At 43.6% G+C, this 27,662-nt stretch overlaps 1 long non-coding RNA gene across 1 annotated transcript; it reads left to right on the forward strand.

Moving 5' to 3' along the window:
- The first annotated feature begins 1,328 nt into the window (after positions 1-1,328).
- On the forward strand, positions 1,329-27,314 carry LOC113888828. The gene is made up of 3 exons (XR_003510071.1): positions 1,329-1,397; positions 5,375-5,465; positions 27,181-27,314. It is a non-coding gene; the product is annotated as an uncharacterized LOC113888828 (long non-coding RNA).
- Positions 27,315-27,662: the final 348 nt, after the last annotated feature.

Consider the following 27,662-nt stretch of genomic DNA (forward strand, 5'->3'; position numbering starts at 1 on the left):
CTCCAGTCACAGTGATTCGTTCAGGAAGCAAAGGTCCCCTCCTCTCCAGAATTTTGGTAAGTGTTGAGAAAAAGCCTCTTCCCTTCCTCTAGGATGGCCAACCCGGAGTTGACAAGGGTATTGTATTAGTTTTCTAGGACTCCTGTGACAAATTGCCACACACTTGGCAACTGAAAACAATAGAAATATCCTCTCTCACAGTTCTGAAAGCTAGCAGTCCAAAGACAGGATGTTTCCCTAGCATTTTTAGAAGCTCTAGGGAATATCCTTCCTTGGCTCATTTACCTTCAGTGGCTTCCAGCAACCTTGACCTTCCTTGGCTTCTAGTTGCATCCCTCCACTCTGCCTCTGTTACCATATGGCCTTCTCTGTGTGTATCTCTCTCTTCTGCCGATGTATTCTCTTCTGACTAGGGCACCAATCACTAGAAAAAGGGGCCCAACCTTAATCCAGTATGACATCATCTTGCCTTAACCAATTGCATATGTAAAGACCCTATTTCCAAAAAAGATCTTTTCTGAGGGCTTCCCGGGTGGCTCAGTGATAAAGAATTCGCCTGCCAATGCAGGAGACACAGGTTCGATCCCTGATCTGGGAAGGTTCCACATGCCTTAGAGCAACCAAGCCCATGTGCCACAATTACTGAAGCCCACACGCCTAAAGCTTATTCTCCATAGGAGAATCCATTGCCATGAAAAGTCTGCACACTGCAACTAGAGTGTAGCCCTGACTCAAAACTAGAGAAAAGCCCACACAGCCACTCTTTGTTAAAGACCCAGCACAGCCAAGAATAAATGAATAAATAAATTATTTATTAAAAAAAGATCTTTTGTGAGGTTTTGGGTAGACATGAATTTGGGGGGTACACTATTCAACCCCCTAGAACTACCACGTGGAAAGAGCCTGCCCGAGAAGCCGAAAGGAGGTGGGAGTGTGCCCTGCCATGGCCATATCAGACTGCTCTGGACTCATCAGTAATGTGAACTGGCAAATCCCCCCTCCCTTTTCCCCCTTAGATCTGTTTGAAGTAACAGAAACCGATCACCACCCCTCCTTTTTCAAAACTGGAAAATCATTTGCACATGACCAGTGTTCCAAACTTCTTCCTATTGCACTCGTCCTCCAAAACCTCTGACAGGGATTGCGCAATCTCACTTGAAAGTTTTCTCAGTGTCTTGGATTGACTTCATTTGGACAGGAAACAAATTATTTCGAGCAGCTGGATGAACTCTTGCAATGTCTTCTATTTTACAGACCACAAAGACCAAGTGAGCCCAGAATTGAAGAGCGAGCACTGCCTGCATTCCTGAAGCTTCTTGCCCCATTGTCCCTCCGAGACCCAACAGCATTTCTACCCATGGATTCTGTACCATTCTCCTTCTCTTGGAATCTTCCAGGTATTGCATGAGTGAAGTTCAGACTTTACAGTCAAAGAGACTGACAAATAGGTCATGTACCGAGCAGGGGACAAAATAAGAGAAGGAGAAGGGTAAGGGATGCTTAGCCTAGGCACACCAGGTCAATGTGGATCACTGGGCAGGTAGGTAGAGGAGAGGCCATTCCTGGCAGGAATGAAGTTTCAGGATCCAGAATAGAAACTTGCTCCTGGCAGGCCGGTGGGTGGGGGCTTCCCCCAGCTTCCTTGGGAGCCACCTGGGCTGCCTGGCCAGTCCTCCCCTGGGAATTTCCCAGTCTTCCTAATTGTGTAAGACTGGCCTTGCCAGAAGACACCTGTTCCCACTAAGCTCTGAGGGCTGAGGTGTCCCTGTTTATTACTGCCTGTTCATTATAGTCTGAACTTCTAAGTTTGGGCTTACCTGGTAGCTCAGATGGTAAAGAAACTGCTTGCAATTCAAGAGACCTAGGGTTGATTCCTGGGTTGGGAAGATCCCCTGGAGGAGGGCATGGCAACCCACTCCAGAATTCTTGCTTGGAGAATCCACATGGACAGAGGAGCCTGGTGGGTTATAGTCCATGGGGTCTCAAAGAGTAGGACACTACTGAGCACAGCACAGCACCTCCTAAGTATCTGGGAAGAGCTGCTGCCAGCTGTTGTTATTCTGCTCCTCTTCCCAGTCAGCACACCACTCTGTTATTCCCTAGCCTGGAATGTGAGGGGGAAGGTGGCCTGCTGGTTGGACCTGCAGTTGTTTGACAGCAATCCAAGACCAGAACTTATGTTACAGGCAGGATGGTCAACTACCCCTACTTGCCCATGAACATGAAAGTCTGTTGCTAAGTCATGTCTGACTCTCTGTGACCCATGGATTATAGCCCGCCAGGCTCCTCTGTCTATGGGATTCTCCTGGCAAGAATACTGGAGTGGGTTGCCATTTTCTCCTCCAGGGGATCTTTCCGACCCAGGGACTGAACCAGGTCTCCTGCTTTGGCGGGTGGATTCTTTAGCACTGAACCACTATTCCAGTTTTAAAAAGTGAAAATCAGCATCCCAAGACCCCTCTCAGTTTCTGGAAAACTAGGAGGGTTAATCAGCCTAATTATAGACGCCCCCAGGTCCTCAGTGGAAACCTGCATTAACACTGGCCTCAGAGGCACCATCCCAGGTCTGGGGACTCCAGCCTCCTACTCTCCTAAGTACTCCCACACAACTGGCATTTCTGAAGCTGATTTCTGAAAATCACTGTAGGCTGTATGGCGAGTTAAGAGCACAGATGCTAAAGCCTCTCATTCATGAACTGGGTGAACTTAGACAAGCTAGCTAACCTCTCAGTGCCTCACCGGAAAAATGGTATCAATAATAGTACATTTACTGTGCCATGGTGTTGTGAGAAAAGTAAGAACAGTGCCCAACTATATAAATGCTGGCAATTACTTCCGTGCCCTCACTCTGATCTAGTTAGTGCCTCCTCCCTCCAGTGGGCACATGCCCACCTCTTCCTGGGCACACACCAGAGTCCCAGTGGCATGGCACAGACCGTGGGAGGACCCAGGCTGTCTCTAGAGACTTCACCTGGGCCTCCTCTCCCTGAGTTTCAAGATGGGGTGTCAGAGGAGGGCCTGCTTTCTTTCATTTCTGGGCAGAATCCCTAAAGAGGAACACTCAAGGCGCCCTTTGGAAGGCACAGCAGAAAGGGATGAGCACAGGACCTCAAAGGCTTGGCCAGCCCTCTGGTACTGACAGAGGCCCCCTGTGTCTCCAGTCCACTGCCATCGTGGTCAGGCCTAGTCCATCAACCTGTTTCTCAGCAGCTGTGCTCTCACACCTGTCAGCCAGAAATAAGAAATTCCAGTCCAGGAGTGTTGTCTCCTGACAACTTTGCCGACAATCACAGCACGCCTTGAGGGCTTACTACGTGTGCATGGTTGAGAAGTGACAGAGTTGCTGCAGACGGCTAATCCCCACGACCACTGACAACTGGAGGTGGGGGTGACTGCCCACAGAGTCACCCTGGCCTGCGTTCATTTCCTCCACTCTGTTCTGGGAAGTGTACACACCAACCCTGGCTTTGTGTGTCACAGTGAAAGCAAACCCCGGTGCCCTGGTGCTGGATTTCAGGTCCTCTAAGGAGAAAACCCTGGGAGTGCCTGCGGGTCTCCCCACCTCCCCTCAGGCCAGCCACACCAGGCCAGCTCTCAAAGGCCTCTTGTGTGTCTCCCTTTTCTCTCATCTTTCCCCACTCTGATAAATGTCTTGGGATTAGCCCTTCTGTGTTTATTGGATGAGCAATTTGTGTCTGTCTGAAAAGCTGTGTCTGAATAATATTTGGCACGAGCTGAAGAAATGTGATCTGCCACGTTCCCCTCCAGGCAGCTCTCAAGCCAGCACATCTCCTGCCAACAGGGCTGCACGGCTCTGCAGCTGGGTCTCCAGCCGAAACATGTGTGTGGAGTGGGAAGCAGGGAGGGGGAGTGGGTAAAAGGGTGAGGGAGGTGCCTGGGGTGGCACCAGAGTCCCCGAGCAACAGAGGGATAGGGCAGCCTGAGTGAATCTGCTAGTCATCCTGGAGCCCCGAGAATAATTTGGGGACAGGCCTCCATGTGGCTCGGGAGCCCAGATGGTTACGTGGGCCCAGAATCCCAGGTGTGAACAGCAGCTAAGGAGATTCAAGAGAGTCCAGGAGTGGCTGGAAGCTCTCAGGCCTGGAGTGGTCATTAGGGCTGGGCTGCTGAGGTCTGAGTGTTTGTGTGGGACAGGGAGAGGTAGGAGGCTCTGAGGCTGCTTAAATGTTTCCTCGCTCCATCTTTACAGGCTGCCTGGGAACTGGGGGGCACAGAGCTTGCAGTGACAGTCAGGCAACCCAGCCATGATGTGCTGCAGAGCGTGGAGGAAGAGGAAATTTGGTGGGTGTGGGTGTGTCAAGAACTTCCACCCCGACTCCACCCCACCCCAGAAACCGCTATTATCCCTCCTCAGCACCCTCTCTGCTCCTATCTTAAGGCCCACATCACTTCTTGAATCCTGTGACTCAGGTCTCCATCCTTCCACCACCTCTGCCCTACTCTCTCCCAGCCTGTGATCAGACTGAAGGCAGGACACCGTCCCTGGGCTCCTAATGGCGAGCACAAGAGGAGAAGGATGCCGAGGAAGCATCAACCCTGGTTTACTGAGTCAAGGGATGAATTAGAGAAGCTGGGAGCTCAGACCTCGGTGGTCACAGGTGCCCAGGAAGATAGCAGGTGACAAGTCAGGCAGAAGCAGCAGGGCAGGACATTGGTTCAGGAGTCAGAATGGAGCTGTAACAATCCTCATCTCTGCCCAAGGCTATGGGGAAGGCCGGCCGCTCAGGACGGGCCCCTTGCGGCTCTTTGTATATCTATATTAGCGTTCCACACAGTTCCATCACATGGAACTGACTGGGTTTCCATCCGTTTGGTTAATGTGTTTTGAATCTCTCCCTTGTACTTATACTCCATAGGGTACCATCTGTCTCCTCAAATAGAAAAAAAAAAAAAGCAGAGGTATCATAAAAAGATAGCAATCTAATGCTGTCACTAAGGCACAGAGAGAAGGCGATAAAAATTCAGAAGAGAAAGAGGTTAATTTCACTTGAAGGAGCAAGGAAGTCTTCATGGGGATGGGGCAATCCATAAGAACCTCAACCTGGACCAAAGTACCCTCGCACCCCAAGAGTGCTGTTCATCACCACCTACTCCCTCCAACCCTCCACCTCTCCCTGATCCCCAGCCCCAGCACACACCCGATTTGGTGCCCATGGCTGATTTTGCTGACTGATCCCTTACTCTTTCTTTTTAAAAAAAAATTTATTTGACTGTACCAGGTCTTAGCTGTGGCATGTGGGATCTAGTTCCCTGACCAGGGATCGAACCCAGACCCCCTGCACTGGGAGTTTGGAGTCTTAGCCACTGGACCACCAGGGAAGTCCCTGATCCCTTACTCTTTCACTGAAAACAGGTATGTCCACAGAATCCTTCTCAACACGGCAACACAGCCAGATGATCGGAGCAGGCATGTGGCTCACATTTGCCATCCCTTACCCTGGAAGGTATGTACAACTGGGACTTGCAGGGATGCGAGACAGAGGGAACAGGGCAAGCGGAGACACCAAGGTGGGGAAACACAGACATATGTGATGAAGGTGAGTGACCTGGCGTGGGTAAGTTTCCTGAGGACCAGGGAACAACATGGCTGAGAAAGTAGGTTGAGGTAATATCTGGATTAGGGTCTTGCCAGGCTAAGGCTTGTGGGCTCAAGGCTGGGAAGGGGGCAGAGGCAGTCTGAACTGAGCTGTTGGGGAAGACATTTTGGTGGCAGTGGGCAGGGTGGGCTGGGGTAGGGAAAAGCTGGAGGCAGATAGAACAGAGTCACAGCAGACAATCCTCGGCAGCCAGTGACAGAGCCCCCTCTGAGCTCTTGCAGCACTTGGCAGAGACATCTGCTCCACACTCGCCCTGCCGTCTCTCTTGGAGCTGTCTTCTGACAGCCTGATGGCCCCCATGGCCTGCAGCTCCTTGACAGCAGGAACTGTCTGCTGCCTTTCTGGGGCCCCAGGCCTGACATGGTTCTTGGCAGGTGCTCATTAGATATTTGCGAAGTTACTGAATAGGGCAGTGAAAAAAAGAACAAGGGGCCTACAGAGAAGGGCACAGATTTCCGGGATAACATCCTGTTTAGCAAGTGCAGTTCCTTAGGCCAGGCATGAGCACAGCAGTCTCTGGTGTGTGTAGAGAAGCAGAGAAGCTAAGGTCTGTGTGGGCAGCGCAGGAGGGGAAAGAACACCAGTTCATATCTGCTGCTGCTGCTGCTAAGTCTCTTCAGTCGTGTCTGACTCTGTGCGACCCCACAGATGGCAGCCCACCAGGCTCCCCTGTCCCTGGGATTCTCCAGGCAAGAATACTGGAGTGGGTTGCCATTTCCTCCTCCAATGCATGAAAGTGAAAAGTGAAAGTGAAGTCGCTCAGTCATGTCCGACTCTTAGAGACCCCATGGACTGCAGCCTACCAGGCTCCTCCGTCCATGAGATTTTCCAAGCAAGAGGGAGTGGGGTGCCATTGCCTTCTCCGCCAGTTCATATCTAGAGGCTGGGAATTGCTGTGAATGTGTGCGCGCGAATATGTGTGTGTGTGTGTCTTAGGGCTTTTCAGAGAGGTGGACAGACAGGAGACCCCATGATCTATACTGTACTAAGGTGCCTTAGGAAATGTACTCAGACTCTTTCGATTGCAAGTGACAGAAACTCAATGAGGGCAATCTTAGAGAAAATGGGTATTTATTGGCTCATAAGGTGCCTTTCAGTTCAGTTCAGTCGCTCAGTCATGTCCGACTCTTTGCGAGGAGACAGCCAAAACTAAGGGTTCCAGTAATGTCCATCTCTTTTCATTTCCAATGTCAACTTTTCTCCACTGGTCAGTTAGCCTCACTCTCAAAGCCGGGCTCCCCTCACTGGCTGGAAACATGGCTGCCAGGAGCCTGGGTCTCACACCGTGGGAGTTTCCCTATCAGAAAGGCACTAAAGGCTTCTTTTCTCCTGTCCCAGGTTTAGTCCCCAGGAAAGGACTGTGATTGGCTCTGTTCTTGTGAGGAGCCTGCCCCTGGCCTAAGACTAAATGCAATGGCTAAGAGAGCAGGGTCTTGGAAGAAGGAAATGCTTCCACCAAAACCACCGTAGTTGAAGTGGAAACCATGTGTTTCCCAGAGGAAGAGCCAACAGCAATCCTGTCTGGGTGTTTTGCATAAATTAACTATTCTGCACAACAACCCCAACAGGTGTTACTATATTTACTATTATAGTCATTGTTACCGTTAAGAATTATTACCTCAGGAAACCAAGGTACAGAGAGGTTGAGTAACTGCCATAGAACACACAGCTAGTAAACAGCAGAGATGGAGCTGAGATTTATTCACTCTAGCTTCAATCTAGCTTTTGCAATCTGGCTATTGCAATAGCATTGCTATTTGCAATAAAATAGCAATGAAGCTATTCAATCTAGCTTCAGACCCAATATCTTCCTATTCTGTTATTTTGCCTATTCACTTCAGAGGGAAGAAAGCATGGTGTAGGGCTATGAGAAAGAAACCTGGACAGTTTCTCCTGCAAAGATCCAAGGCCTGGGCTGAGGAGCCCGTGGAAAGATTGGTCCAATGTCATGGAAATCTGGAATAAGAAATACCACCACCCATTTAAATCTCACTGAAGATATCTGAAAAGGAATGTTCCATTTTAACTTCTTTTTTTCTTCCATCTTTATTTACTTAAAGTAGAATTAGATGAAGCCAAGAAAAGCATGAAAGAACAATGAGGTCCCATTTTCACCTATTAAATATTTAAGCAGCAGTGTAATAGTCATGCTGATAATGGTGGGGAGATGGCTTGCTTCTAAATGCTGGTAACAGGACAAATCCAACCAGTGAAAAAATTATTTGGCCATGAGGGTCAAGAGCTTTAAAAGCTTTCTTTAACTTTGACCTGATCACCCCACTCTTTAGAAACAGCTCATGAAATCACAAAATAAAACCTAGGTAGTGCCATGTGTAAGAGACATATCTAAAATAGTGCTCCTCAGACAGATTGAAAGGAGAAGAGAAGGAAAAAATAGAAAACAGAACAAATATCACACATGCAAATACAGGTAACAACAACAACAAAAAAGAGTTATGATTTTAATATCAGACACAGCTGAATTCACAGAAAATCAGAAAACAAGCCACAGGAGAAAATGTTGTAATGATAAAGGCTGAGAGCCACAGTGAAGATGTGTCATAAATATTTATGCACCAAAATAAAGTATCAGAATTTATAATGCAAAAAAAGAAGAAGTACCTGGAGACATGGACAGAAATATAGTAAGAGTAGAAAATTCTCACTTACCTCTCTTAGTCCATGATCAATAAATCACACAATAAGGAAGGATATGGAGGACTTGATTTGTTAACTTAGTAAGACAGATCAAATTAAAAGATATCAAGCTCCATACCTTGAAAACCTAGAATATACTCTTGTTAGTGCCTGTTGATCATTAACAAATGACCACATGACAGGCTGAGAAAAACAAACGAACGAAATCTCAGTACATTTCAAAGTAGGATGAATATAGATAACATTCTCTAATCACAATGCAGTAAAACTAGAAAGTAATAGCAAAATCTGAGACTGAAAAGCAATAGAAAAGTTGAAAGTTAAATAAAAAGAAACAAATTAAAAGTTACGTCTGAATGGAATATTATTCAGTCTTTAAAATGAAGGAAACTCTGACATATGCTATGATATGACATGATGAACCTCGAAGACACTGTGCTGAAATAAGCCAGTCACAAAAACACAAATACGGAATGATTTCACTTACATGAGGTATCCAAAATAGTCAAATTAATAGAGACACGTGTAATGGTTGTTTCCAGGGGCTGAGAGGAGTAGGGAATGGGGAGTTGTTTAATGGGTATAGAGTTTCAATTTTGCAAAATGCAAAAGTTTATCTTATATATTGCAAAACATTGTGAACATACTAAACACTACTGAACTGTGCATTTGAAAAGGGGTGCGATGATAAATTTTGTAATACATGTATATTTTAAGAAATTTTCTCTTTGTTAATTCTCAAAGTATAAAATATCTTTTAGAGGGGAAAAAAAAAAAAAAGAATAATTCCCAAGGAAATAGTGCAAAAGACAATTCAAAGGAATGAGCATTTTTGTGGTTCTCAGCTAAGTTTCACATAATCTTCAGGGGAGGATTTAGAGGGATAAACAGGAACAAGCTCTGAAACTGACGCATTGACATGGCTCAAAAAAACGTTGGTTTTCTGCCTGCACTTATTCAACAAGCATTCGCGCCAGGCCCTATATTAGGCCCTGGAAAGACCAAAAAGAGTTCGTCTGTCCTCAGTGAGGGCGGCCTGCAGGGAGGCAGGCCTAGGGGAGACATGTACTTCATGAACTACAGTCAGGCTGGACCGTGCCTGAGGGCTCCAGGAAGGGGCTCCAGGAAGGGGAGGAGGAGGAGCAGGAGGCCCTACCAGGGCCAGGACATGGGAGCTGGCCTCTCAAAGAAGGCTGAAATTTCACCAGAGGAAAAGTGCTGTGAAGGGCAATGTAGGCGGAGGAAACTGCAGTACAAAGGCCCAGAGAACAAGACTGAAAATTCCGTTCAGCCCCACCAGGTACTTCCAAGCAGATGGAGAAGGAGAAAAAGAAGTATGAACAGCCAAGGGTGGGTCCTTCTCCTCTCTGAAGTTAACCCCCTGCTCACCTGGATTTCTGGTTGTGGCCCCCTCGAGGTGATCATAGTTAAGTCATCTCACCTCTCATCAACAAAATGCAGCTTCCTCATCAACAAAATGCCACCTGGGTTCATGGGGATCAAATGAGACACAGTATGTTAAGAGTTTGGAGCCTCACACACATTCAGCCACAAGAACCATTAGTGCACATTTTTTAAGATGAAGGAGCATTCTCCAACTCACCTGTATCCCTTATTCTCTTAGGAGGCTTTGTTGGGCTCGATTCTTTCTTTCCTGAAGTTTCTTCCAAGATTCCCTCTACACACTTACACATAAGTTATCAGCTCCCCAAGGAAAGAGAGAAAGTTGACTCTTCCTGCTCTCTCCGGGACCTGACACTCGCCAAATAGAATGGCCTCCTTAGCTTCTGGTGGTCTGATCCGAGTCACAGCCACTCCATGGTGCCAACCACGGTGCCACGAATGGTTGGAGCCCCAGCGAACATTACAGGGGTGGCCACATCTTCTATCTTCTGGTGTTTGGGGTTTTGTCTCCTGTACATGGCAGGCAGCATCCTTTGAACTTGGAAACTTAGTTTATTTGTTAACTCATTGACATGTCAACAAACAATGGCAAAGTTTTGTTGACACGTCAATGAGTTAACAATGGCAAAGTTTGCATTAGTGCCAAATGCAGTGAGGTCCAGGACAAAGGAGCACCTGGGCTTCACAGAGAAGCAGCATGAACTGGGCTTGGAGTCAAGAAAGGACAAAGGGGTTAAGAAAAAGAATACAGTTAAGGAGGAGAGCTTGGGGCCACTTGCAACAGTTGCAAGGTTGACCAACTCTTTTTCCTAAGGCCATGCCTGGTGGCAGGGACACAGCCTCTATTAACCTCCTCCAGAGGGTTCTTTGCAAATCCTCCTCTCACTGCCTCAGCCCTCTTGGCCTTACATCATTGGCCAGAGCTTTTTCCCTAAGGAGAACAGAGTGCTGCCAGAGTCCCAGAGTGAGTGGTGATGCAGCAGAGATTACGATCTAACTGAGTTACAGTCCTAGCTTTTCTATTCTTAACTCTTAGGCTTTTATGGAGCTCTGGGAGTTGAGCTGCCTTTTAAAAGGCCAAAGGCATGGTGGGTACAACTTACTCACCATTAGGGAAAAAAATTAAGTTAGAGCTCCGAGTCATGGCTGAGATTAGAATAAATTCCAGATGGCTGAAACCTTTGAATGTAAAACGTAAAATCATCAAAATAGTAAAAGAAGAAGATAGATGAATATTTATTAGTATCATTTTGGAGTGGAAGGGAGTAGAGAAGACCATTCTAACTTCAACATCAAAGGCAGATAATAAAGAACAAATTGACACTGTTTTTAAAAAAATCATGCAAAGAAGTCTGGCACAAAAGTAGAAATGTTAAGAAAGAACTTGAATTTCAAAATTTCAGCGTTACTGGAACCTGGGCCATTCCTTGGGATTGTTGATTTGGAAACTGCATTTGAAGTATCTAATGAAATTTCCCCCTTCCTTATCCTCACACCTACACTGATCACCCAGCTATGGGGGAGATTCACCTCAAACCAGGCTCTTTGGCCAGAGGTAAGGTCTTGTTCCAAACCTCTCTGCTTTATGGCTTTCAGTGTTCTCATTTGTAAGATGGAAACAATAATTATACCTACTTCATAGGTTTCTGGGAATTAAATAGGGTTCTGTGTCAAGTACTTTTCTCACTGCCTTCACACAATAAGGAGCCAATAAATGTTACTGTTGATAATAATGTGGTTGTTGATGTAGGTGCTGAGAATGAAGAAGGAGGTCATGTTTATTCAGCACCTACTGTGCACACAACAAGGCTGAGTCTTAAAGGGACTTGGAGGATTTCATTTAGTTATTTTTATTACTTAATAAAAAACACCTCATGTTGGCATAGAAAAAAAGTGGGGAATCCATGGAAGATGGATCCAGAAATTCTACCATCCTATTTTATAGGAATTTCAGAAAGGGAGAACAGAGGGAATGGAAGGGGAATAATTAAAAAATAAAGCAATGACATATTGTTTCCTAGAAGTGAAGAAAGGAATAAGCTTTCACAGTGAAATAGCCCACTGAGCACAAAGAATAACTTTTTTAAAAAAAGACCTACACCTGGATTCAGTCAACTCAAAATTCAGGAAACTAAGATCATGGTATCTGGTCCCATCACTTTATGACAAATAGATGGGGGAAAAGTTGAAACAGTGACAGATTTTGTTTTCTTGGACTCCAAAGTCACTGTGGACGATGACTGCAGCAATGAAATTAAAAAATGCTTACTCCTTGGATGGAAAGCTATGACAGACCTAGACCATGTATTAAAAAGCAGAGACATTACCTTACAAACAAAGTTTCATATAGTCAAAGCTATGGTTTTCCAGCAGTCATGTATGGATGTTAGAGTTGGACCGTAAGGAATGCTGAGTGCTAAAAAATTGATGCTTTCTAACTGTGGTGCTGGAGAAGACTCTTAAGAGTCCCTTGGACAGCAAAGAGATCAAACCAATCAATCCTAAAGGAAATCAACCCTGGATATTCATTGGAAAGACTGATGATGCTGAAGCTGAAGCTCCAATATTTGACCAACTGTTGCAAAGAGCCTACTCATTGGAAAAGACCCTGATGCTGGGAAAGATTGAGGGCAGGAGGAGAAGAGGGCGACAGAGAATGAGGTGGCTGGATGGCATCACTGACTCAATGGATATGAGTTTGAGCTAGCTCCAGCAGATAGTGAAGGACAGGGAAGCCTGGCGTGCTGCAGTCCACTGGGTTGCAAACAGTCAGACATGACTTAGCAACCGAACAACAGCAGCAACACCTGGATTAATTATGATGAAATTTCAAAATACCAAGCATAAAGGAAATGCCAAGCAATTTCATTCCATTTCCTTACATCTGTAAGTGCATATTTCTAGGAGGACCCAGAACAAATATCCAGTTCTCAAAAGAGCAACCAAAAAGCAAGTTGAAGAACCACTCTCTCCAAGAAGGCAATGCCTTCAAAGGGGTAGGGGGGCTGGTTGGAGGGGCTTGACCCCTAAGCAAGACCTTCCCTCAAAGGTTGTTCCACATCTGGATCTTTAATTTTAAAATACCACGTTGGCATATGGGGGAAAAAAGAAAAAGAAAGGTTAGGAAGCCTGGAGGGTGGGTCCAAAATTTTTGCCATCCTATTTAATAGGAATTCCAGAATAAGAGAAAAGAAGGAGTAGTCCCTTTCACTCCATTTTCTTGCATATTTGGAGAAGGAAAATTTTAACCAAGCTCAAAACCAGCCTGCCCTTAACTCAGACAGCATATTATTATACTTTCTTCTCTCTCAGAGGAACATCTGCAAAGGTTTTCCTCCAGGAATGTGCCTGAGTTTAAAAAGTCTCTGTGGCATTTGCTACTCTGAAAATCTAGCTGAAGAAATGCGGCAGAGGGCGGGTCCTGAGAGCCCACTGCAGCCTTACAGCTTTGGAAACGTGGAGATGTCCTGATCAGGTACAAGCCCCATCGGGGTGGCTGGAGACTTGGGTGGGAGACTCAGCTCCACTACTTCCAACTGTGTGATCCAGGCAGATCCCCTTTACTTTCTGAGCCTCTGTGTCCTGTTCATCGAAGTGGGAACACATTTGTTCTGCTTCCCAGGGTAATTCTGATGCTAAGATGGTAAAATATGAAGGCGCACTGATTCAGCAAGCTCTAAACCAAGGGTCACATGTGCAGATGCCTTCAAGGACACTCAGGTAAGCGAATTTGTGAAGTGGCCAGCTTAACATACTAGGGAATGGTGGAGACACTGACCTAACAAACACTCCTGGAAGCCAAATTTGGCCCTGAATCACCAGGTTGTGATCTTGCTCCAAACAGAAATAAGGATACTTAGAACAAAGCAGCTCTCAAAACTGATGTAAAATAAAATTCTTATTTATTTATTTATTTTCTTTGCCCTATTATGGGTTCATTTGTGTCATCTTCTCTCAATAAATAAATTAATTAATAGTAAGTGGAAGTCCTGGGACTTTCCTGGTGGTCCAGTAGTTAAGAATCTGCCTTGTAGTGCAAAGGACACAAGTTTGATCCCTGGTCAGGGAACTAAGATCCCACATGCCTCAGAGCAATTAAGCCCACACATCACAACTAGAGAGTCTGTGCACCACAGTGAAAAAGCCCGTATGCTGAAACTAAGACCCGATGCAGCCAAATAAAGAAGTAAATAATTTTTTTTTAAGTAAGTGGAATTCCTAACCCCAAGAATGTGACCTTATTTGGAAATAGGGTCATTGCAGATGTAATTACTTAAGATGAGTTCATACTGGAGTAAGATTGGCCACTAATCTGACTGGTGTCCTTAGAAGGAGGCAGTCACGTGAAGACAGAAAGACTCAGGGAGAAGCCCACTTTAAGATGCAGGCAGAGAGGGTAGCGATGCACCCAACTATGAGCCAAGGAGTGCCAGGATTGCAGGCCAGTGGGGGAAACAAGGGAATAAATTCTCACTCAGAACCTCAAAGGGAGCTAATCTCACCCTCACCTTGATTCCACACTTCTAGCCTCCAGAACTGTGAGAAAATAGATTTCTTCTGTTCTAACTCACCTGGTTTGTGAGACGTTGTTATGGCAACCTGAGGAAACAAATACACTCCCCTAGACGGAACTATATTTTATAAGAGGTCTAAATTTCTGATTTTCGTCGCGAGTCAGTGACTCTCCCAGCTTAAGCGCTCACAGGGTCAAGGCCTAGGGTGAGGTGTGGCAGGTGTGGCAGGGCCCCCCGCTTCCGGGGGCAATCAGTCTCCAGTTCCTGCAAGGGCTGATCCTAACAGCAGGTGCCTGCTTAAGAGGTGGGCACCTCTGGCTATGCCAGACTGTGTGACAGTAGTCCTGCTGGAATCCTTGATCTAAAGTCTTTGAATGGTGCTGTGAAGCTGGCTTCCCAGGTGGCATTAGTAGTAAAGAACCTGCCTGACGATATACAGAAGATGTAAGAGACTCCGATTTGATCCCCAGGTCACAGGTTAAATCCCTGGGTCGGGAAGATCTTCTGGAGGAGGGCATGGCAGCCCACTTCAGTATTCTTGCCTGGAGAATCCCATGGACAGAGGCGCCTATCGGGCTATAGTCCCTGGGGTCACAAAGAGTCGGACATGAATGAAGTGACTTAGCACACTTGCACTCCTCTAAGGCCTACATATCCGCCCCCCCAACCCCCAACCCTTCACCTCTCCCTATTAAGATGGCATTTAATCCTGAATTCTTAAGCCACCTTAGGAAATTTTATTTATTTTTTCCCTGGGTATCTCCCATGTATGTATGAGAGAGACAGATTAACAAACTTCTGTTTGCTTTGCTCTTGTTAATCTGTGTTCTATTACGAGTCTCAGACAGGAATTCAGAAGGGTACAGAGAAAATTATTTTCCCTCTTCTACAGTTTCTGAGGATGAGAAGGGACCACTGAGCCACCCTCCTCAGATGGAATCCTAGGAAAATTGGCAGAAGGGTAAGACTTCATCCCAAAGTCGGTGCTCCTGGAACTCTCTGTATGGCTCAGTTAAGAGAGAAAGGCAAAATTTTATGCGAGCCCTTCCTTTCTAATTTCAAATTAGCAGGAGAAAAACACTACTGAAGTTCTTTGGGCCTTCCTTGGTTGCCCAGTGGTTAAGACTCCTCTTTGCAACACAGGGGACTCAGGTTTGAACCCTAGTAAGGGAACTAGAGCTCACATACCACAGCTAAAGATCCTGTGTTCCTCAACTAAGATCCAGCGTAGCCCCCCCAAAAAAGAATTCATTCTCTGAATTGTGACTCTTACGAATTTTATTTTTGGGGTACACTTTGATCAGAAAGATCCCCTGGAGGAGGGCATGGCAACCTATTCCAGTATTTTCTTGCCTGGAAAATTCCATGATAGAGGAGCCTGGCAGGCTACAGTCCATGGGGTTGCAAAAAGTCGGACATGACTGAACAACTAACACAACACTTTGGTTATCTATCCTTTCCCTCCCAGAAACAGCTATTACTTTTTTATTTGTCTCATGTTGTGTCCTGACACCTCAGCTTGAAGGCAGGCTATTGGTTCTTGTGTGTACAGGTGGCTCAACCATCAGGTTGGGGGGCCCCAAGAATGTAGCCAGACGGGAATGTGGGCTGCACCCCATGTGCAGCTCTCCTGCTGACTGGTGCCGCTTGCAGGGGAGTTAGGCCTTTTTTTCTTTCCGTGATCTTTGTATTTCTGGGTCTTAGGAGAGTTGCACCTTTTGTACCCTTTTTCAGGACAGCTCTGTGTCCATAGTGAAGTCATGAAAGGTCTGGTTTCAAGTCACTTGGTAGTTATACCTTGGTTTGAAAGAAAAGGCAAAGAGATAATTTTTAAAAAGCAACTCAATATTGCCAGAAATATTTACTGTTTGTACTTGCTGAAATATGATAAAATAAGATATTGAAAGAATTTTTTAAAAAAGAACTCTATGGTTAGAAGGTGCTTCCCAGGTGGCTCAGTGGTAAAGGAATCCACCTGCCAAGGCATGAGATGTGGGTTCAGTCCCTGGGTAGGGAAGATCCCCTAGAGAAGGAAATGGCAACTCTTGCCTGGGAAATCAATCCCATGGACAGAAGAGCCTGGTGGGCTACAGTCCATGGGGTCACAAAGAATCAGACACGCCTTAGCGACTAAACAATGGTCAGAAGATGCCCTTCCTAATTGGAAGCTGATATTCAGACTTTAAAGAAGTTTGTTTGTTTGTTTGTTTTAAGACTTCTCTGTCCTCTCTATTTGACAGTGTTCCTCCCGGGACTTTCCAGTCAACTGAAACCCTCTTCTCAAAGCTGTGCTGATTACATTCTCCACCAATTTTGTCCACTTCCTTTTTTTTTAATTAAATTTTTATTTATTTCTTTATTTATTTTTGGCTGCACTGGCTCTTCATTGCTGTGTGCCAGCTTTCTCTAGTTTCAAAGAGCAGGGGCTACTCTCTAGTTGCAGTGCGCAGGCTTCTCATTTCAGTGGCTCCTCTGGTTGCAGAGCACAGGCTCTAGGTGCACAGGCTTCGGTAGTTGTGGTACATGGGCTCAGTAGTTGCGGTACACGGGCTCAGTAGTTGTGACATGTGGACTTAGTTGACTTGCAGCACTTGGGATCTTAGTACCCGTACCAGGGGTTGAACCTGTGTCTCCTGCACTGGTAGCAGATTCTGAGCCAGTGGGCCACCAGGGAAATCCCTCCACTTCCTTTTTGTCAGCATGATTTTACTGCAGATAATTTGAAACTTCATTGGGAAAACTTAGCATCTCACCAAACTGACTCCTCTAAGACCCTTTCCTTTCCATGTTCTCTGCTCCTCCTTCCTCCTTTTGCCACCTTGCATCTTCCGTTCAGCTCCCTTGAATCCTATACAAAGCCCCATCAACTCCTACCTCCTCCAGCCTTCTGTCCACCCTACCAGACCTTTTTCTTCCCACTTTGGCCCCTCAACTCCCTACAGACCCTTGAACTTAAGGTCCCTTACCCCACATCAGGGGCTTTCAAGGGGTTCAAACACCCCTCAAAGCAACTACGGAAAAGGAACTAGGAGCTTTTGGAATCTGAGAAAGTGAAATCTCTTAAAAGTCTTCTCCTTGAATACAAGTGAAAACCTTAGCCAAGTAGTGGGTAATCAACCTATTAATCTGCCAGAAACACAATTTGGATCCAACTATTCTTTTGTGAATTAATATACCTAACATATGGCTAAAATTTTTAAATAAAAGCTGTAAGATTTCAGTTTGTATTTGTCTTGTGTAGGGGACTGGAATGCAAAAGGAGGAAGTCAAGAAACACCTGGAGTAACAGGCAAATTTGGCCTTGGAATACGGAATGAAGCAGGGCAAAGACTAATAGAGTTTTGCCAAGAAAATGCACTGGTCATAACAAACACCCTCTTCCAACAACACAAGAGAAGACTCTATACATGGACATCACCAGATGGTCAACACCGAAATCAGATTGATTATATTCTTTGCAGCCAAAGATGGAGAAGCTCTATACAGTCAGCAAAAACAAGACCAGGAGCTGACTGTGGCTCAGACCATGAACTCCTTATTGCCAAATTCAGACTTAAATTGAAGAAAGTAGGGAAAACCACTAGACCATTCAGGTATGACCTAAATCAAATCCCTTATGATTATACAGTGGATGTGAGAAATAGATTTAAGGGCCTAGATCTGATAGATAGAGTGCCTGATGAACTATGGAATGAGGTTTGTAACATTGTCCAGGAGACAGGGATCAAGACCATCCCCATGGAAAAGAAATGCAAAAAAGCAAAATGGCTGTCTGGGGAGGCCTTACAAATAGCTGTGAAAAGAGAAGCAAAAAGCAACAGAGAAAAGGAAAGATATAAACATCTGAATGCAGAGTTCCAAAGAATAGCAAGAAGAGATAAGAAAGCCTTCTTCAGCGATCAATGCAAAGAAATAGAGGAAGACAACAGAATGGGAAGACTAGAGATCTCTTCAAGAAAATCAGAGATACCAAGGGAATATTTCATGCAAAGATGGGCTCAATAAAGGACAGAAATGGTATGGACCTAACAGAAGCAGAAGATATTAAGAAGAGATGGCAAGAATACACAGAAGAACTGTACAAAAAAGATCTTCACGACCCAGATAATCACGATGGTGTGATCACTGACCTAGAGCCAGACATCCTGGAATGTGAAGTCAAGTGGGCCTTAGAAAGCATCACTACGAGCAAAGCTAGTGGAGGTGATGGAATTCCAGTTGAGCTATTCCAAATCCTGAAAGATGATGCTGTGCAAGTGCTGCACTCAATATGCCAGCAAATTTGGAAAACTCAGCAGTGGCCACAGGACTGGAAAAGATCAGTTTGCATTCCAATCCCAAAGAAAGGCAATGCCAAAGAATGCTCAAACTACTGCACAATTGCACTCATCTCACATGCTAGTAAAGTAATGCTCAAAATTCTCCAAGGCAGGCTTCAGCAATATGTGAACCGTGAACTTCCTGATGTTCAAGCTCGTTTTAGAAAAGACAGAGGAACCAGAGATCAAATTGCCAACATCCGCTGGATCATGGAAAAAGCAAGAGAGTTCCAGAAAAACATCTATTTCTGCTTTATTGACTATACCAAAGCCTTTGACTGTGCAGATCACAATAAACTGTGGGAAATTCTGAAAGAGATGGGAATACCAGACCACCTGAGCTGCCTCTTGAGAAATTTGTATGCAGGTCAGGAAGCAACAGTTAGAACTGGACATGGAACAACAGACTGGTTCCAAATAGGAAAAGGAGTACGTCAAGGCTGTATATTGTCACCCTGTTTATTTAACTTCTATGCAGAATACATCATGAGAAACGCTGGACTGGAAGAAACACAAGCTGGAATCAAGATTGCCGGGAGAAATATCGATAACCTCAGATATGCAGATGACACCACCCTTATGGCAGAAAGTGAAGAGAAACTAAAAAGCCTCTTGATGAAGGTGAAAGTGGAGAGTGAAAAGTTGGCTTAAAGCTCAACATTCAGAAAACGAAGATCATGGCATCCCATCACTTCATGGGAAATAGATGGGGAAACAGTGGAAACAGTGTCAGACTTTATTATTCTGGGCTCCAAAATCACTGCAGATGGTGACTGCAGCCATGAAATTAAAAGACGCTTACTCCTTGGAAGGAAAGTTATGACCAACCTAGATAGCATGGAGAAGGCAATGGCACCCCACTCCAGTACTTTTGCCTGGAGAATCCCATGGATGGAGGAGCCTGGTAGGCTGCAGTCCATGGGGTCGCTAAGAGTCGGACACGACTGAGCGACTTCACTTTCACTCTTCACTTTCATGCATTGGTGAAGGAAATGGCAACCCACTCCAGTGTTCTTGCCTGGAGAATCCCAGGAATGGGGGAGCCTGGTAGGCTGCTGTCTATGGGGTCGCACAGAGTCGGACACGACTGAAGTGACTTAGTAGTAGTAGTAGATAGCATATTCAAAAGCAGAGATGTTACTTTGCCAACAAAGGTTCTTCTAGTCAAGGCTATGGTTTTTCCTGTGGTCATGTATGGATGTGAGAGTTGGACTGTGAAGAAGGCTGAGCACTGAAGAATTGATGCTTTTGAACTGTGGTGTTGGAGAAGACTCTTGAGAGTCCCTTGGACTGCAAGGAGATCCAACCAGTCCATTCTGAAGGAGATCAGCCCTGGGATTTCTTTGGAAGGAATGATGCTAAAGCTGAAACTCCAGTACTTTGGCCACCTCATGTGAAGAGTTGACTCATTGGAAAAGACTCTGATGCTGGGAGGGATTGGGGGCAGGAGGAGAAAGGGACGACAGAGGATGAGATGGCTGGATGGCATCACTGACTCGATGGATGTGAGTCTGAGTGAACTCCAGGAGTTGGTGATGGACAGAGAGGCCTGGCGTGCTGCGATTCATTCGGTCGCAAAGAGTCGGACATGACTGAGCGACTGATCTGATCTGATCTGATCTGTGTGTTTATGTATGCCTATACTGCTTAGTCAGTAAGTTGCATCCCACTCTTTGCAACCCTATGGACTATAGCCCATGAGGCTTCTCTGTCCCTGGGATTTCCCAGGCAAGAATACTGGAGTGAATCGCCATGTCCTCCTGCAGGGTATCTTCCCAACCCAGGGATCAAACCCACATCTCCTGCATTGGCAGGCAGATTCTTTACCACTGAGCCACCAGGGCAGCCCCAATTTGTAAAAGAACTGTATTTAATTGGCTTAAAGGAAAATAAATACTTATATAAATTAAGTATTCTCTCAGAGAAATATAGAAACTAACCCCAATGTTTTTCAAGCTCACGTGACAGGTAATCTTTGGCAAATAAGAATATCACTGGTTTAGTGAAACAAAAATAGGCATGTCTTTAGGGTTGTTAGTATCAGATATTATACATATATACAACTTTAGTTCTACCTGGGTTTACTAGTCAGGAAGAAACATAATTTAAAATAATTTAACTTGTATAATATCTCATGAAATTGTCACCACTTATCCAAACATAATTGTTAAGAACAAAGGAATTAACTAAATGTAGATGAAATAAAGTTTATAAATGAACTTTTCAGACTTCCTTGGTACAGTAGATAAGAATCTGCTTGCCAGTGCAGGGGACACAGGTTTGATCCCTGGCCTGGAAAGATTCCACATGCCTCGGAGCAACTAAGACCATGCACCACAACCACTGAGCCCACGCTCTAGAGCCCAGAAGCCCCAGCTACTAAGCCCATGTGCCGTAACTTCTGAAGCCCAGGCACCTAGCGCCCGTGCTCCGCAACAACAGAAGTTACCGCAATGAGAAGCCTGGCGCAACACACCGAAGAGTAGACCCTGCTCATTGAAACTAGAGAAAGCCATCATGCAGCAACAAAGACCCAGCACAGCCAAAAATTTTTTAAATAAATAAATTTTTAAAAATAAATTATAAATGAACTTTTCAACAATTATGTTTTATAAAATATAAAGTAGTTTATAATAGTTTCCAAAATCTTTTTGGTCCCTTGAAATGTCCACTGAATATCTAGATAATTTCTAAATAATATTCTGAAACTTTGCTAAACATAAGTGTAGCTTTTACATCCTTAAAGTGTCCGGTTCAGGTTAAGGAAGCTGAACTAACTGTTGCAATGGATGATGGAAAACATACAACAAGATGTCAAGAAATCCAAAGCAATATGGATGAAGTCTTTTATAGCATCCTGCAGTACACTGCCAAACATGATTTTAAATCTCAAGTATGCTATTGAAATAGAGAATAAATGAGTGCTTTCTTGCTATATAAATAAAATGCTTGATTTTTACAGATAGAAAACAAGAAAGTCTAATTTGGCTCACTTTTGGTCTCTAATTATAGAGAGAAAAAAAATTGGTTCTAGTAGTAAGCATCCTTTTGCTCCATTAAAAAGTGTACAACGTGGAAGCCTATGATTCTGGATATTATGAAATGACATAGTCACAAGTTCGCCACCTCTAGAGTGTTGGTGTGACAGTTCCAATTGCTTTTCTTAGTTTTTACTAGAAATTAAGGTCTCTAAGAGTTAAAAATTCTAATGCATATTATTAAAAGCAGTAGGAAAAAAACTATGCCAAGTATACAAGGCATGTAGGGTATGATTTTAAGTAATAAAAAGTATGAGGTATGGAGACATATTTTTGTTAAGAAAAAAATGAGAGTGATTTTGTCCTAAAATAGAATAGCTGGTTGTTCCAGAATGAGAAAGACAAGAATAAAGGACAAAGGGGAGAGGTGGAATTGGAGGAAAGTAATCAGAAGGTATGCTTCCCTGGTGGCTCAGAGGTTAAAGTGTCTGCCTGCAATGCGGGAGACCCAGTTTCGATCCCTGGTTTGGGAAGATCCCCTGGAGATGGAAATGGCAACCCACTCCAGTATTCTTGCCTGGAGAATCCCATGGAGGGAGGAGCCTGGTAGGCTACAGTCCACGGGATTGCAAAGAGTCGGACACAACTGAGCTACTTCACTTTCAATCAGAAGGTATAAACTTCCAATTATAAGAGAAACAAATACTAGAGATGTAATGCACAACATAATCAATATAATTAACACTGCTGTAATTATGTGTGAACATTGTTAAGGAAATAATTTCTTATGATTCATGTTGTTTTATCAGATCTTTGATTACTTAAGGAAATAAGTCTTCTCCAGTTACTGTGTTATCACTTATTTGTGGAATCTAAAAAATAAACTACTGAATACAACAAAAAAAGAAACAGGCTCACACATTAGAGACCAAACCAGTGGGGTTAGGGAAAGGGGGACAGAACATGATAGGGGTAGAGGGTTAAGAGGTACAAACTACTATATGTAAAATGTTACAACGATACATCGTATAGCATAGGAAATATGGCCAATATTTTAAAATAATTGTAAATGGAGTATAACCTTTAAAATTTGTGAATTACTATGTTTTACACATGAAATTTACATAATATTGTAAATCAGCTATGCCTCAACACAAGTAAAAGGAAAAGAAAAGCAAATCTTCTATGTTGAAAGAGCTAAATTTCTTTTTACTACTATGTAATTTCCATATTTGCCTTTGAGAGCTTTGTCATTTTGGTTAAATGGATAACTAAGTGTTATTTCACAGTGACCTATGCTACTGTTTAACCAAGTGTTCTGAAATCTTTTGATATATTTGAAAAACTTATTTTTGTAATTCAGTCACTAAGTTGTGTCTGACTTTTTGCAACCCTTGAACTTCAGCACATCAGGCTTCCCTGTCCTTCACTGTCTCCCAGAGTTGGCTCAAATTCATGTCCACTAAGTTGGTAATGCTATCTAACCATCTCATTTTCTGCTGCCCAATTCTTCTTTTGCCTTCAATCTTTCCCACCATCAGGGTCTTTTCCAATGAGTCAGCTCTTCAAACCCAAAGTATTGGAACTTCAACTTCAGCACCAATCCTTTCAATGAATATTTAGTGTAGATTTCCTTTAGGATTGACTGCTTTGATCTCCTTGCAGTCCAGGGGACCCAAGAGTCTTCTCCACAATTCAAAGTTATCAGTTCTTCAGTGCTCAGCCTTCTTTATGGTCCAACTCTCACATCTATATATGACTCCTGGAAAAACCATAGCTTTGACTATACAGACTTTCGTCATTAAAGTGAGGTCTTTGCTTTTTAATATGCTGTCCAGGTTGGTCATAGCTCTCCTTCCAAGGAGCAAGTGTCTTTTAATTTCATGGCTGCTGTCACCATATGCAGTGATTTTGAAGCCCAAGGAAATAAAATATGTCACTGTTTTGACTTTTTCCCCATCTATTTGCCATGAAGTGATGAAACTGGATGCCATGATCTTAGTTTTTTAAATTTTGAGTTTTAAGTTAGCTTTTTCACTCTCCTCTTTCACCTTCATCAAGAGGCTCTTTAGTTCTTCGTTTTCTGCCATTAGAATGGTATCATCTGCATATCTGAGGTTGTTGATATTTCTCCCAGCAATATTGATTCTAGCTTGTGATTCATCCAGCCCAGCATTTTGCATGATGTACTCTGCATATAAGTTAAAATGCAGCCTTGTATTGGGAAATACTCCTTTTCCAATTTGGAACCAGTCTGTTGTTCCATCTAACTGTTGCTTCTTGACCTACATACAGGTTTCTCAGAGGCAGGTAAGGTGGCCTGGTAGTCCCATCTCGTTAAGAATTTCCCACAGTTTGTTGTGATCCACACAATCAAATGCTTTAGTTAGTCAATGATGCGTAATTAGATGTTTTTCAGAAATTCCCTTGCTTTCTCTATGATCCAGCAGATGTTGGCAATTTGATCTCTGGTTCCTCTCCCTTTTCTAAACTCAGCCTGCACATCTGGAAGTTCTCGGTTCACATGCTGCTGAAGTCTAGCTTGAAGGATTTTGAGCATAATATTACTAGCCAGTGAAATGAGTGCAACTGTATAGTAGCTTGTACGTTCTTTGGCACTGCCCTTCTTTGGGATTGGAATGAAAACTGACCTTTTCCAGTGCACTAGCCTTGTTTGTAGTAATGCTTTCTAAGACCCACTTGACTTCAGATTACAGGATGTCTGGCTCTAGGTGAGTGACCACACCATCATGATTATCTGGGTCATTTTTGTACAGTTTCTCTGTGTATTCTTGCTGCCTCTTTTTAATCTCTTAAAAAGTTTGGAAAACTTACCAAAAATCAAATTCTAAATGAAGTCTTTTTTTTTTTTTTTTGGCAAAACCAGAAGTTTTAATTGCCAAGAATTTTATGTAGTAAGTTTGTTCAGTAACATAATAAAAGAGGAATAGTACATTGGCAGAAGAAGAATTAAAGAACATAAATATTACTCTAAAACAGTAAAACAATGGGATCACTTTCAAGAGCCTCATAGAAAGCTTGTAATTTAAAATGCTACTTTTTCATGATTAATGGGATTAACATGTGACTTTTCCATGATAAAAATCAGGGTACCTGAGTATTATATATATTCAATTCCATGTGATAAACAATATTATAAAGATGTACTTTCCTAATTACTTAAGCAATTGCTTTCAGCTCATTCCATTCTTTGTCTAAATAGCTTGCTGCTGCTACTGCTACTAAGTCGCATCTGACTCGGTGCGACCCCATAGACGGAAGCCCACCAGGCTCCTCTGTTCCTGGGATTCTCCAGGCAAGAACACTGGAGTCGGTTGCCATTTCCTTCTCCAATGCATGAAAGTGAAAAATGAAAGTGAAGTCACTCAGTCGTGTCCGACTCTTAGTGACCCCATGGACTGTAGCCCACCAGGCTCCTCCATCCATGGGATTTCCCAGGCAAGAGTACTGGAGTGGGGTGCCATTGCCTTCTCCTAAATGAAGTCTTTTTGACCTTGAACTAACTTTGGGATTTCCCAGAGGGCCCCTGATTATTTAACTTATATGCAGAGTACATCATGTGAAATGCTGGACTGGGTGAAGCACAATCTAGAATCAAGATTGCAGGGAGAAATATCAGTAACTTCAGATACACAAATGACACCACCCTAATGGCAGAAAGTGAAGAGGAATTAAAGAGCCTCTTGATGAAGGTGAAAGAAGAAAGTAAAAAAGCTGGCTTAAAACTCAACATTCAAAAAACTAAGATCATGGCATCGGGTTCCATCACTCCATTGCAAGTAGATGGAGAAACGATGGAAACAGTGACTTAATTTTCTTGGGCTCCAAAATCACTACGGACAGTAACTGCTACTATGAAATTAAAAGATGCTTACTCCTTAGAAGAAAAGCTATGACAGACCTAGTCAATGTATTGAAAAGCACAGACATTACTTTGCCAACAAAGGTCCATATAGTCAAAGCTATGGTTTTTCCTGTAGTACATGTACAGATGTGAGAGCAGGACAATAAAAAAGGCTGAGTGCCAAAGAATCAATGCCTTTGAACTGTGATGCTAGAGAAGACTCTTGAGAGTTCCTTGGACTGCAAGGAAATCAAACCAATCAATCCTAAAGGAAATCAGCCATGAATATTCATTGGAAGGACAGGTGGTGAAGCTGAAGCTCCAATACTTTGTCCACCAGGTGTGAAGAGCCAAGTCATTAGAAAAGACCCTGATGCTGGGAAAGATTAAAGGCAGGAGGAGAAGGGGACAACAGAGGGTGAGCTGGTAGGATGGCATCACCAACTCAATGAACATGAGTTTAAGCAAACTCTGAGAGATAGTGAAGGACAGAGAAGCCTGGCATTCTGCAGTCTGTGGGGTTACAAAGAGTCAGGCACGACTGAGTGACTTAACAACTAAAGGGCTGGGGCTGGAACTTTTCAAAAGATTGTTCTCTCTCCTTATAAAAAGACAGATGTTAAGCTAATTAGGCTTATACCCTATGTTAATTTACATGGGAAATATTGTCAAGTAAAAAGTAATGTTTAACTCTGAAAGAGACTCACAGTCTTAGATAATGAACTTATGATGGCTGGGGGGGAAGATGGGGTGAAGGGATAGCTAGGGAGTCTGGGATGGACATGTACACACTGCTATATTTAAAATAGATAACCAACAAGGACCTATTGTATAGTATAGCACCTAGAAGCTCTCTGCTCAGCGTTATGTGGCAGTCTAGATGGGAGGGGAATTTGGGGGAGAATGGAGAAGGAAATGGCAACCCACTCTAGTATTCTTGCCTGGAGAATCCCATGGTCAGAAGAGCCTAGTGGGGTGCTGTCCATAAGGTCATACAGTCAGACACAACTGAAACCACTTAGAATGAACACATGCATTGGAGAAGGAAATGGCAACCCACTCCAGTGTTCTTGCCTGGAGAATCCCAGGGACGGGGGAGCCTGGTGGGCTGCCGTCTATGGGGTTGCACAGAGTCGGACATGACTGAAGTGACTTAGCAGCAGCAGCAGGATACGTGTATATGTATCCTTTTACTGTTCATCTGAAACTCACAACATTGTTAATTGGCTATATGCCAATAAAAAATAGAGTTCTTCTCTTTTTTTAAGGAAGTAACGTTTAACCTTCCTGTTATATTTGTAAGGATGTATATTATTAGTGTGTGTTCCAGAAAGTATATGAAATTCCTAGAATCTGATACATCCTCATACAATGTTATCAGTCATAATTCTAGTTATTATCCTAAACTGTTGTACAACACAGAAATAACCAAATTTCCTTGTCAGTTGTGCTTAAATGAACTTTCATCAAGTTTTTAACCATGGTTGTTTTGTCAGTCACAGACAGTTATTGTTTTACTCTGCTGTTTCCTGAAGGCTTTTGCAAGTACCTATGATGCAAAAACTCTTTGTCTTCAGATTCATGGAAAGGACTCTGATATCTGATAAGATATCAGTTTCCAATAACTTTAAGATCATATCATTAAACTGGGTAAGAATTTCCAAAGCTGTAATGGAAAAACAGAATGATTCATAAAACTGGTAGCTCAAGATCAAGCAAAATAAGATTTAATCATACGGAACTGAATAAACTGATGAGCACACCTACAGTTTGTATTACTTTTTGTTTGAAATTTTGCTAGTTCTTTCATGCTTTGTTTTCTAGATTTAAGAAAGCTTTTAATCCACGCACATATGGACGCCTTATCTTTGAAGGAGGCAGGAGTATACAATGGATTAAAGACAATCTCTTTAACAAGTGGTGCTGGGAAAACTGGTCAACCACTTGCAAAAGAATGAAACTAGAACACTTTCTAACACCATACACAAAAATAAACTCAAAATGGATTAAAGATCTAAACGTAAGACCAGAAACTATAAAACTCCTAGAGGAGAACTTAGGTAAAACACTCTCCGACATACATCACAGCAGGAGCCTCTATGACCCACCTCCCAGAATATTGGAAATAAAAGCAAAAATAAACAAATGGACCTAATTAAACTTAAAAGCTTCTGCACAACAAAGGAAACTATAAGCAAGGTGAAAAGACAGACTTCAGAATGGGAGAAAAATAATAGCAAATGAAGCAACTGACAAACAACTAATCTCAAAAATATACAAGCAACTCCTACAGCTCAATTCCAGAA

The sequence above is a fragment of the Bos indicus x Bos taurus genome, unplaced genomic scaffold (genome assembly GCF_003369695.1).
Source record: "Bos indicus x Bos taurus breed Angus x Brahman F1 hybrid unplaced genomic scaffold, Bos_hybrid_MaternalHap_v2.0 tig00002154_arrow_arrow_obj, whole genome shotgun sequence".
Classification (NCBI taxonomy): Eukaryota; Metazoa; Chordata; class Mammalia; order Artiodactyla; family Bovidae; genus Bos; species Bos indicus x Bos taurus.